Source organism: Spermophilus citellus (assembly GCF_964194105.1).
Source record: "Spermophilus citellus genome assembly, chromosome: 16".
Taxonomy (NCBI): Eukaryota; Metazoa; Chordata; class Mammalia; order Rodentia; family Sciuridae; genus Spermophilus; species Spermophilus citellus.
Window position 1 is genome coordinate 75,124,883 of NC_138196.1, and position 11,898 is coordinate 75,136,780.

General features: G+C 46.8%; 1 protein-coding gene across 3 annotated transcripts in view; it reads right to left on the minus strand.

The window, feature by feature from the left end:
• The window catches only part of LOXL2 (lysyl oxidase like 2), a 93,708-nt gene extending 83,816 nt beyond the window's left edge, over positions 1–9,892 (minus strand). For 2 of the 3 annotated variants that reach the window (XM_081269181.1, XM_081269180.1), the window contains exon 1: positions 9,669–9,892. The gene's annotated coding sequence lies outside the window, so the exon portion shown is untranslated. The remainder of the gene's footprint in view (positions 1–9,668) is intronic. The other variant, XM_081269182.1, reaches the window with a different exon arrangement.
• Positions 9,893–11,898: the final 2,006 nt, after the last annotated feature.

Below are 11,898 nucleotides of genomic sequence, written 5' to 3' on the forward strand. Positions count from 1 at the left end.
TATACTACAGAGCAATAGTAACAAAAACAGCATGGTACTGGTACCAAAACAGGCGGGTGGACCAATGGTACAGAATAGAGGACACAGTAACCAATCCACAAAACTACAACTATCTTATATTTGATAAAGGGGCTAAAAGCATGCAATGGAGGAAGGATAGCATCTTCAACAAATGGTGCTGGGAAAACTGGAAATCCATTTGCATCAAAATGAAACTGAATCCCTTTCTCTCGCCATGCACAAAAGTTAACTCAAAATGGATCAAGGAGCTGGATATTAAATCAGAGACACGGCATCTGATAGAAGAAAAAGTTGGCTATGATCTACATACTGTGGGGTCGGGCTCCAAATTCCTCAATAGGACACCCATAGCGCAAGAGTTAACAACTAGAATCAACAAATGGGACTTACTCAAACTAAAAAGTTTTTCCTCAGCAAAAGAAACAATAAGAGAGGTAAACAGGGAGCCTACATCCTGGGAACAAATCTTTACTCCTCACACTTCAGATAGAGCCCTAATATCCAGAGTATACAAAGAACTCAAAAAATTAGACAATAAGATAACAAATAACCCAATCAACAAATGGGCCAAGGACCTGAACAGACACTTCTCAGAGGAGGACATACAATCAATCAATAAGTACATGTAAAAATGCTCACCATCGCTAGCAGTCAGAGAAATGCAAATCAAAACCACCCTAAGATACCATCTCACTCCAGTAAGATTGGCAGCCATTATGAAGTCCAACAACAACAAGTGCTGGAGAGGATGTGGGGAAAAGGGTACACTTGTTCATTGTTGGTGGGACTGCAAATTGGTGCAGCCAATTTGGAAAGCAGTATGGAGATTTCTTGGAAAGCTGGGAATGCAACCACCATTTGACCCAGCTATTCCCCTTCTCGGTCTATTCCCTAAAGACCTAATAAGAGCATGCTACAGGGACACTGCTACATCGATGTTCATAGCAGCACAATTCACGATAGCAAGATTGTGGAACCAACCTAGATGCCCTTCAATAGATGAATGGATAAAAAAAGTGGCATTTATACACAATGGAGTATTACTCTGCATTAAAAAATGACAAAATCATAGAATTTGGAGGGAAATGGATGGCATTAGAGCAGATTATGCTAAGTGAAGCTAGCCAATCCTTAAAAAACAAATGCCAAATGACTTCTTTGATATAAGGGGAGTAACTAAGGACAGAGTAGGGACGAAGAGCTTGAGAAGAAGATTAACATTAAACAGGGATGAGAGGTGGGAGGGAAAGGGAGAGAGAAGGGAAATTGCATGGAAATGGAAGGTGATCCTCAGGGTTATACAAAATTACATATAAGAGGAAATGAGGGGTAAGAGAAGAATAATACAAGTGGAAGAAATGATTTACAGTAGAGGGGGTAGAGAGAGAAGAGGGGAGGGGAAGGGAGGGGAGGGGAGGGGGGATAGTAGAGAATAGGATAGACAGCAGAATACATCAGACACTAGAATGGCAATATGTAAATCAATGGAAGTGTAACTGATGTGATAAAGCAATCTGTATACGGGGTAAAAATGGGAGTTCATAACCCACTTGAATCAAACTGTGAAATATGATATATTAAGAACTATGTAATGATTTGAACGACCAACAATAAAAAAAAAAGAACACTCACGATTGCTGGTCAGAATTTATAATTATGCAATCAACAATGAAAAATAGTTTGGTGGCCCCTCAAAACTTAAGCATAGAATGACCACATGAACCAGCACTTCCACCCTAAAGAAACAAGTTCTTGTATATGTTCAGACAAAACTTGTACAAGAACATTCAAGGCAGTATTGTTCATAAGAGCCAAAAGGTATACACAGTCTAAATGTCCCTCAGCAATGACTGGATAACCAAAATGTGGTATAACACACTGGAATATTATTTGGCCATACAAAATAAAGACTAACACATGATAACAACATGGATGAAGCTTGAAGACATTAGGTGAAGTGAAATAAGCCAAACAAAAGACCCAAATATTATATGATTCCATTTGTAGGAAATAACCAGAATCAGCCATACAGCGATGGAAAGTAGCCTGGCGGTTGTTCAGGTGGGTGGGTGAAAGGATACGGTTGATGTCTAAGGGCAGACTTCTCTTGTGTTGATGGGAATGCTATAAAACTGGTGGTAGTAATATACTAAAATCCAGATGCATACTCTTTAAATGGGCAAATTGTGTGGTATGTGAATCACATCTCACTATGGCCATCAAAGAATCTACTTAATGACAGTTTAGTCATATATATTTATTAAGGATCTGCTGCGCGGTAAACACAGTGTCGGGCGCTGGGAATTCAAAAATGAATCTGATACGGTCTGAGGAATTCACCATATACTTTGAGAGTTAATAATAACTAAATCCAAGGTCCAGAGAGAATTGGTAAGGCAGTGGTCTACTTGGGGAAGAGCAGCCAGGAAGGTTCTGGGCAGCTGACCCCTTGCGCAGGTTTGGAAGAAGAGTGAGAGTTTGATTGGCAGGTGTGGGGAAGGGTTGCTGGCCATCATCCAGTGGCAGGTGCAGTGGGTCTGACTTAACACAGGGGTTCTGGGAATTTAGAACCGCCAGATGAATCAGGGAAGACCCGGAAAGTGGCCACGATGATGGAGGAAGGAGTGAGGCTAGACTGGCAGGCAAAAGGCCATGCTGAGAAAGATGAGGTTCCCTTCGAGGGGTGGGGGGTAAGGGAAGGGTCGCAGGAGGGTGATGCGGGCTGACCTGTAATCTAGAGCGGGAGTCGGCAAACCTCTGCTGGGAGCCAAATCCACAAATAAAGGTGGCTGGGACACCACTGTCCACAGCCCTCTTCGTGCTGCCTGTGGCTGCTTCCACACTAAAATAGAGCCTGTCACTGCCACTGAGACCACGTGGCTCATGGAGTGTAAAACGTTTGCTATCTTGTTCCTTTCAGAACAGCTCACTGAGCCCTAGAAGGATCAGCAGGCTATCTCAGAAGATGGGTTTGCGTGGGTGAAGACCAGGGGAAGGGAAGCCAGGTAGAGGACTCTCAAAACTCTCCAGAAAAACAGCAGCGGGGTGATGCCATGATGTCGTGACATTGGGGCCATCGGATAACCGAAAGAGGTGGTAGAGATAGGCATAGCTCGGAGAGCTGCAGGAAAGGAAGAAGAAGAAGAAAAAAAAAAAAAACGAGGAGTAAGGGTTTAAGAAAGTCACAAGTGCTGCTGAAAAGGATTAGGGGCCCCACTGGGTTTCACCGATGTCTGAAATTTGTTTCTTCTTAGTCACTGAAGTGGTTGGTGCTTGTGCCTCAAGTTTAGCAGGATGCTGTGAGCAGTGGATCCAGGCAGTTTCAAAGCGTTTAGAGAATCACTGTTGACTTGGCCATGGGCACCCAAGAGCACAGCAAGGCAGCTCCAGAGAGCCTGCTGGGAGTCTCTCTTCCCTGGGCTGCCACAAGCCCAAACTCCACTGATGCTTGGGCTGCCTCCTTGTAAGGCTGCTGTTGGCACTGGGCACTTGGCTGCCACGCTTCAGAATATTACTCTTGGCTGTAGATTCATTTTTAAATGCACATGTCAAATATCACACCTTGTTTTTTTTTTTTTTTTTTTTTGGTGGGAGTGGTCTCCTAAGGTGACTGACAGGGTGTCTGGCACAGTAGGGAATCAGGAGTCACCAATACATTCTTTTAGTTAAAAAGAAAAAAAAAAAGGAGAAAGAAGACCAGGTGAGAAGGGAAAGAGGAAGGAAGGCAAGTGAGGCAGGAAGATAGATATGCCCAGAGAATCCCCTCCTGGGGCTTATGAGCCATGCCCAGCAGAAGCTGACATATGAGCAGGAGTTCACCATGTGGATTGGAACTCCCCTCCTTGCTATGGGATCCTTGAAGAATGAACCTAGCGTGAGGGCTGAAGTCAGCTATAACTACAAGTCCCACATATGGTAAACTTCCTTCCCTGGATATTTTAAGGAAAGAACTTGCATCAATCTCACAACTATTCTAGTGGTCTTCTAGACTGCAAACTGTAGTTTTTCAAACACCTCTTCCAAACCCCTCGTGGTAGAGAAAATGAACATCCAATCCCAAGACCTTGAGGTGTAGCTGAAGCTTCTGGATGTGGGTAGGAAACATCTTGGAACCCTCCTGCTTTACCCTTAAATTCACGCATTCCTGGTAATGATGTGTTCTTGACCTAGGTGGTAGTTACAATGGCATGTTTGTTTTGCATTCATTCAGATGTTTGTACACCAATGTTCATAGAAGTATTATTCCTCACAAAATCAGGGAGATGACCTCCATCAATGGATGAATGGATAAATTAAATGTGGTGCATATGGACAATGGAATACTATTTCAACTGTAAAAGGAAGGAAATTCCATACTACAAATGGAAGAAACTTGAATTGCACTAAGTAAAATAAGCCATCACAAAAGGACAAACAGGGTGTCAATCTCACAGAGACAGGAAGTATAATGGTGGGTACCAAGGGTGGGATGGGGAGATGGAAAGTTAGTAGTGTTTAACATTATAGAGTGTCTGTTTTGGAAAATGGTAAAGTTCTAGAGATGGACAGTAGTGATAGCAGCACATCTCTGTGAATGTGCTTAATGCTACCAAATGATACAATTAAAAATGGTTAAAATGGTGAATTTTATATTATGTATATTTACCATGATAAAAACAAATGCAATGAAAAAGTTCGTCCAGGTATATACTTAGTATTGTCGTTTTACCTACATGTGCTATTCTTAGAAAAAAAATGGTTGATTTTAAAAATGTACATTATTCAATTTTATAGTTGTATTTGTTTAGAGAAGTTTCAGAAAGATATGTGTATGGGGGGAGTCCTTCCTCTTACATTTTTGAGTCATGCAGGCCCTCTAAAAAGTTGGGCTATGTCAGCCAGGTCCACTAGTGGACCATCAGGAGGGCTGGGGAAGGGAGCAGTTCATGGATCAAGCTCAAGGGCATTCCAAAGAAACTGAAAATTAGCTGTTCATGAGTCATCAACACAAGTTACTCTCTCATAAAGTATATATTTCATAGGCAAATGGCATTATTTTTGCAGAAGTTATACATTATGCTGGCAATACATCAAGGAGCACATGTGGGAACTATTGCCACAAGACACATATAGGAGCAGCTGTGCGTGCTTGTCTGACATGATTTCTGGCAATGAAAAAACTAAAGAGAAAACATACTGCCATTTGCACATAATAGTATATAATTGTCCCTTGGTATCTAGGGGAGATTGTTTCCAGCTCTCCCCCTTCCCCAGATATGCAAATCTGCAGATACTCAAGTCCCTTGTATAATGGCACAGTATTTGCCTATAAGCTACACAGTGCTCCTATGTACTTTAAATCATCTTTAGACTACTTTTAATACCTAACACAATGCCAACACATCACTTCATTCATATGGATTCTGCACAGCATTCAGTACATGGCAAACTGAGGTTTTGCTTTTGGATACTTTCCAGAATAAAAAAGTACTTTAAATCCATGGTTGGTCGAATCTGCGAAAACTGAACTCACAGATAAAGAGGGCCAACTACAAATAAATATAATTCTAAAGGTGTCCCAAGTGAAGGAATCAAAAACCTAGGATGAGAAGAGCTGATCAGCTGTGGTCTTACCTACATCCTCATTGTCTGCTAAATGCATGGTTGCTCAAACATCCTTATTTTCCAAACACAATTTTCCTGGTAAAATTGTTTTTATCAAGGTAAGTGTGAAATATTCTTTAAAACTCTGGATAGATATCTAAACTGTCACTGTTGTGCTTTATCATCCTCCAGCAAGTGGCTATTCTGCAAAGGTAGTCCTGGAGCCTAGAGACTTCTCTGACAGTGTATGGGAAACCAGCCAACACACAGGTTGTCTTCCCCACTGAGCACACACCACACTCAAGGACAGGAGAGCATCTACAGAATTACTAGGCTGAGAAGTTTCTGAAGACTTGCTTCAATTTCAACAAGGCTGAAGCCTAGGAAGATTTGTTGGGTACCTACAGCTGCTGCTGTACCCCGGTGGTATCTGCTTGGCTCTTCCCTTCCTAGCCCACAACTGCTGGTCTTGCTGGTTCTATGGCCCTAGAGCCAGGTGGGCTTCAGCCACTTCATCTGAGGCTGCAAATGGTCCACCAGGGTGTGACTGCCACACAGACTGACCACAGCGGTGATTGCAAGCTGCTCTTGTAAAGCTAGACAGCCCATAGGGGTGGGAAGGATCCCTCCTAAGACTCCTAAACTATAAGATGAAGAAAGCAATGATGCTCTTGCAACTGCAGGTGCTAATGTGAATCACCTATGAATCTACCCCCCACCCCCAGCACTCTATTAGCTAACGGGGAAGAGCATGTATAGCTGCCAGAAAACAGTGTGCCTGAAGGTGAATGTTCTGCTTCTTTTGAGTTCCTCCAGGTGGATGATGGGATGGGATCCCCCCATTTCTCTGCCCCCAACTGGCTCTGTTATGGAAGATCTGTTTGTTGCCTGTCTATTTCAGTACAATGAACATAACAGCCTAGGAGTCCAGCAACAAGGGCTTCCTTTTTTTCACACTGCCTGCCAAGGAAGGAGGATTCCAACTCATGAGTTTTACTAATAAGATGTAAAAAAAACCTTATCACCCCATTTCAAAAGCAAATAAACAAGTAATAAAGATGCTCAAAGCAAAATGTTCTGGGTGTTGGAGATCCTCACCAAACAAAGGCAGAACTAACAAAGCTGTCCATAAACTAAGCTATATCTCTGCTCTGCTTCCCTGTCTCAGGAGTTAGGTGCTCAATGTGAAGATGCCAGCTTCCAAAGCAGCCAAGCAACGCTCATAGTGGGGTGACTGTTCTCTACCAAATTTCTTCCTGGAGCCTTTGTTTCTTCTAGGAAGTCCAGCTGCAGTCATTTCACGCATCCTACTTTTAGATCAAGAAGCCAGAGAATGAGAAAGACAATGCTACCTAGCTCAGAGGCCCCTGAACCCCCATCCCAGAGCCCTCGAGAGGCAAGTTGCTTTCTTAGAATTGTCCAATAAGCTTGGAAACAAACCCAGACTTCTTGATTCTGCAGCTCATTTATCTCAAGCACCAAATGGCCAATTACTAAGTGGTTCCACAGGGATTTCTGACAGCACGTATAGAGGAAGTGAGTGCTCAGGTGAAGCCCAAGGCAAGGCCAAGTCTTTAAGAAGCCTCTGATATTCCATGAGCAGGTCTTCCTAAAGAGGAGCAGAAGGGCTGCTGCCCAGAATCGAGAGGTGGGTCCGTCAGATGCAGGCTTCCCTGGTGGCAGCTGTGCCATGTGGAGGACTCCTCTGATTTCAAGTTTCATTAGTGTAAAATGAATTTAATAATACCCCCCTCACTCTTTAGTGGGAAGTTGCAAGAATCAAACAACAATTTGATAAGAAGGTGGTTTGAAAGAAATAATGTATAATAGGAATTTAACAAATTATATGAATCAGAGGAACTCAGAGCAACCACAAAAAGAAATTTTGGGGTAAAATTTTTAATCTAGACTTGGTAACAGTGATGGATGCCAAAAAATTTTCACACATTTTCTTAGATATAATAATGGCACCACAGACATTTAATGTCTTTAGAGATCACACTGAATTATGTAGGGATGAAATGTCACGATGTCAGGTATTTGCTTTAAAATACATCAATGGAAAAAAGGAGGAAGAGCACAGATTTATGTGCAGCAAATGCTGATAACAGCTGAAGCTCACCGAGATGTATATGGGGGTCCATTCTACCCTCCTCTCTACTTTAGTGCATATTTGAAATTTTTCAGATTCAAAAAGCATTTAAATAAACAATGCAGAATTTTCTGGGACATTAGTCAGCTTTCTGATTGTCACGTCCAGAGCACAGAAAATCTGTTTCCTCCACAAGGCCCTTTCAAACTGGTCATCCAGAGGTCAGAGGGCAAGGACTTGGGAAGAGGCCAGGAGAGGCCAGGCAAGGAGCCCAGCTGCAGAGGAGATAAAAGGAAGTATCCTCCTAGGATCTCCTGTCTGGGAAGCATCAAAATGTCAGGCAACATGTAAGGGTAAGTGCATGCCTTGCCTTGGACCTGAGTTTCATATTTATCTTTTGCCACCAAGACACTGTTTAGCACAGTCACAGAGGACAAGCAAACACACACACACACACACACACACACACACACACACACACACACACACCACTGAGATCCAACCCCCTGGGGAGAGCTACCTGGGACCCACAGGATGCATGCATTTTTGCCATGGGTTTGATGGACATCTCAGGGGCTAAGGTCTAGGAAGGGGAAAGGGCAAAGGCAGGCAAGGAGATTAAAATTTTATCCAAGGCAGGGTCTGGTGAGTCAGGCATTTATCTGGGAACTGACCAGAGCAATGAACTCTTATCTTCCATCCTAAGCCCCATCCCTGCCCATTAAGTATTAGATACCAGAAATAACCTAATGGATTTCCCCGAAGACCACAAAAGGGCTTTGGGTGCTCTAAGACAGACAGGGCAGCAGTGGTGTAAGGGAGCGCCCTGGAAAAAGGGTTGTGGGTTTGAGTTCCCACGCTGACTAATCCAGTGGCCTTCAGCTTCGGTACTTTTCCTTCTCTGCAAAAAGTAATGGTTGGGCTGATTTTACCTCCTCAGCTGCAAGATTTGGGGGCATGTTTCTGGCTGTCATGCATCTCCCCTCTCATCACGACTTAAAGTTTCCTAAGCATATTGAGTAACTCCCCCACCCAACCCCGCCCGGTGTTCTGCTGCTTGCCCCTCGCCTTGCACTCCTCCACCGCAACACCTCCGGCAGGGAGCTACACCCGAGCGCTGGCAGATTTTGACCAAGAAGGGGAGGCAGGGTGGGCAAAGCGCCTGTGTGAAAGTTGTGGGCATAGGGGACCGCGGGACTAATCACTTCAGATTGGGGTTCGCTCTGCCCCGGGGAGATCTTGCACGCACCACCGTGGCTCGATGTTTCCTCGGTGATAAAGCGGGAGAGGTTCCGGGTCCCCTGACGAGCCAGGGAGAGAGACTTCGAAGTGGGGACCGCGCGTCTCCAACGGCAGGGCTCGGGTTGCTCTGGCGCTCAGCCTTCCCGATCGCGGGGAAGAAAACCCAATTCCAGGCGGTGCGCTCTGGGGCGCAGCCTCAGTGGTCCCCACCCCCACGCCATCTCGTCGCTGCGCGCTCACATGCCCAAAGCCACAGCTCCGGGGAACTCCTGCGTGGCCCTGCCCTCCCACCCCTGAGAGCGCTCCACATCTCAAAAGCCAAAACTCCGGTCACGGTCGCACTCCCCACGTCGCTGTCCCCACGCTGCACCCTCCGAGGCACCCAGCGCGCAACGAGGCTCCACGGGCTGCGCCCTGCCGGGCCACAGGAGCTCCAGACTAGCAGGGAGCCGAGCTCCGGGGCGCGCCAGCCGCAGCGCCTCCCCCGGCCCGGGCGAGGTGGGGTTGGCTGGGCGGGGCCCGGCGTCGGAGGGGACTCGCCAGGCTGCACGTCCTCGCGCGCTCCCCGCAAGGAGCCTTAGCTCAGCGGGTGCCCACCGCTCAGGTCCCGGGAATCCGCACTTGGGCGGAGGGGCGGCCCGGTGGGGAGCCGAGCCTGGAGACCCGCGGGGACGCCCCAGCTTTTCCTCGAACTGCCGTAGGAAGGGTGGCGCGGGACGCGCGCTCTTACTTGGCAGCAGGGGTCCGCTGTGGCCGGGCCGGGACTGGGCTTTCCACGGTGGCCCCTCTCCGCTCCCGTCGCCGCAGCTGCAGGCAGAGTTCTCGGCCGTTCGGAAGAGCGAAGGCGAGCCCCAGCCCAGGGAGCCGCGCGCCGGAGTCGCGGCTCCGCTCTTTCCCCCGAACTTTTAAGCCAAATCGGGCGGCAAACCCCTCCCTGGGCCCACCCCCTTGGCCGACTACGGTCACAGCCACAGGCCGGGCCTCCAGCCCCCTTTGTTGTAATTCGAGAGCGGCCACTCCCGGGCCAGAGGGGGCTCTGCGGGGGAGGCTGCGCGCCAGCCAGCGGGGCAGCCCTTCCCAGGCTCTTCGCGCCCAGGTTTCCGGAGTCGGAGGAGCGGGCGGGAAAAGGGTGCACTTTTCCGGCAGGGGAGACTCCCAATCCCGACCCCACAGCGCTCCCGAATTTAACCCTTCGATGTCCTCATTTACCAGTAGCATTAGGGCCGGTGCCCAATCCAGCTCCATATCCAAAACCCTACCCCTCCCTGGCACTTAGTAGACGCTCAATAAAAAGTAAGGCGTGAAAGTGATCACAGATTTTCATCTATCTCGCTTGGGTTTCACTTCCCTTCACCTGTAGGTGGAAACAGATTCCGAACATGAAAACAAACAGCCCCCGTTCTGCCAGCAGATCACATCTGTGTCTTGGCCTAGTCTCTCTTCCCCCAGGACCAGTCTTCTCCTTTGCAAATTAAAGGCTTCGGAACCTGTGACCTCTAAATCTCCCCCCCCCACACACACACATCCCCACTGCTGCACCAGGCCCCAGATTAACAAGCCCTGCACTCCAGAAATTGAAGGAGACACAGCTAGGGGGTGGACCTGGTGCAGAAGGACAGAACATGTCTGGCTCTGAGGTTTGCAGTGGGTCTGGGACCTAAGGCCAGGGAAAGCCCTCTGTACAGATTGCCCTTCCTGCAAGAGCAAGGCTTTGTGGTGGAAGCAGCCAGTTCTAAAACAAAGGACCAGCTGGGAGTCCTCTGTACCGAAGGGAACTGTCAGCTCTTCTAGGACAGACACTGACTTTAGGGCGCAATCCTCTCGTGGCTCCTCCTCAGTCCTCTCCTCTTCCCTGTGCCCTAGGCAGAGCTCCACACCAGCGGTGACAGGTGTGAGTACCAGGTTTCCCCTCCCACCCAGGCTTCTCTCCTCAGTCATGGGATTGCAAATCCATCCACCAGGACATTTCCTCCTTGGCCTCTGGACATTCCCATGACCATGGCTAACTCCAAACTTGGCACCCCAACTCAAGCCCACTCCATCCCCTGAGAGATCTCAGAGGCAAAAATGGGGTCTTCTCAGGCCCCTTGAGATTTGAATTAGCCAGGGGTCTCACAGACAGAGGACCAGTAGGAGAGCGGGGTGTGATCATAAGAAGCCAAGGGGAGGTGTGTTTGTGGTGTAGGAACAGTTCAGTATCTCAAGTGTGGCAAGAAACTATGGTAGAATTATGTAGATCTTACTACACCCAATACAATTTCAGTTGAAAATTAAAAAAACAAAACAACAACAACAAAATACGCAGTGGCTCCAGGGCCCTCAGAATGCAATCCAAACCCGTTGGTGCAGCTGACAAAGTGACTTGGTCATTTCAATCGTACACTCCTCACTGCCGTTGGCCTTCCTTGCTGTCCCCTAGTGCCTGCTGTTTCATCCCCAGGACCTTTGACCATACCATTGCTTTGTTGGTTGTCTGCCTAGCAACACCTAGTTCTTTGAGATGACACTCAACTATCACTGTCAACATTTTGTACAGTGCCTGCACACAGCAAATGCTCAATAAATGCTGGTGGAACTGAGCTCTCTCCTCTTCTCTCTCCCTTTTCTCCCATCCCTCCACAGCCAGTCCAAACCCTCTTGCTAAAGCATTAACTAATAAGATATAAAATGAAAGGAAACCAACTTTGAAAACTGTTTTGTCTAGTTCTGACAAAAAGCAAGCTTCTTGTGAAATAATCAGACCATATGAAATTGTAGGGATTTCTGGATCCTATGGTAGCTCTACTTTTCATTTTATGAGATAGGAAATGATGTTTTGATACATGGCTACATTGTTGAATTATCAAATCAGGGTTTCCATCACCTTAAACATCTTTCATTAATTTGGGGCAGGAACATTCAAAATCCTCTTCTCTTTTGAAATATACAACACATTATTGATAACTAGTCACACTACTGTG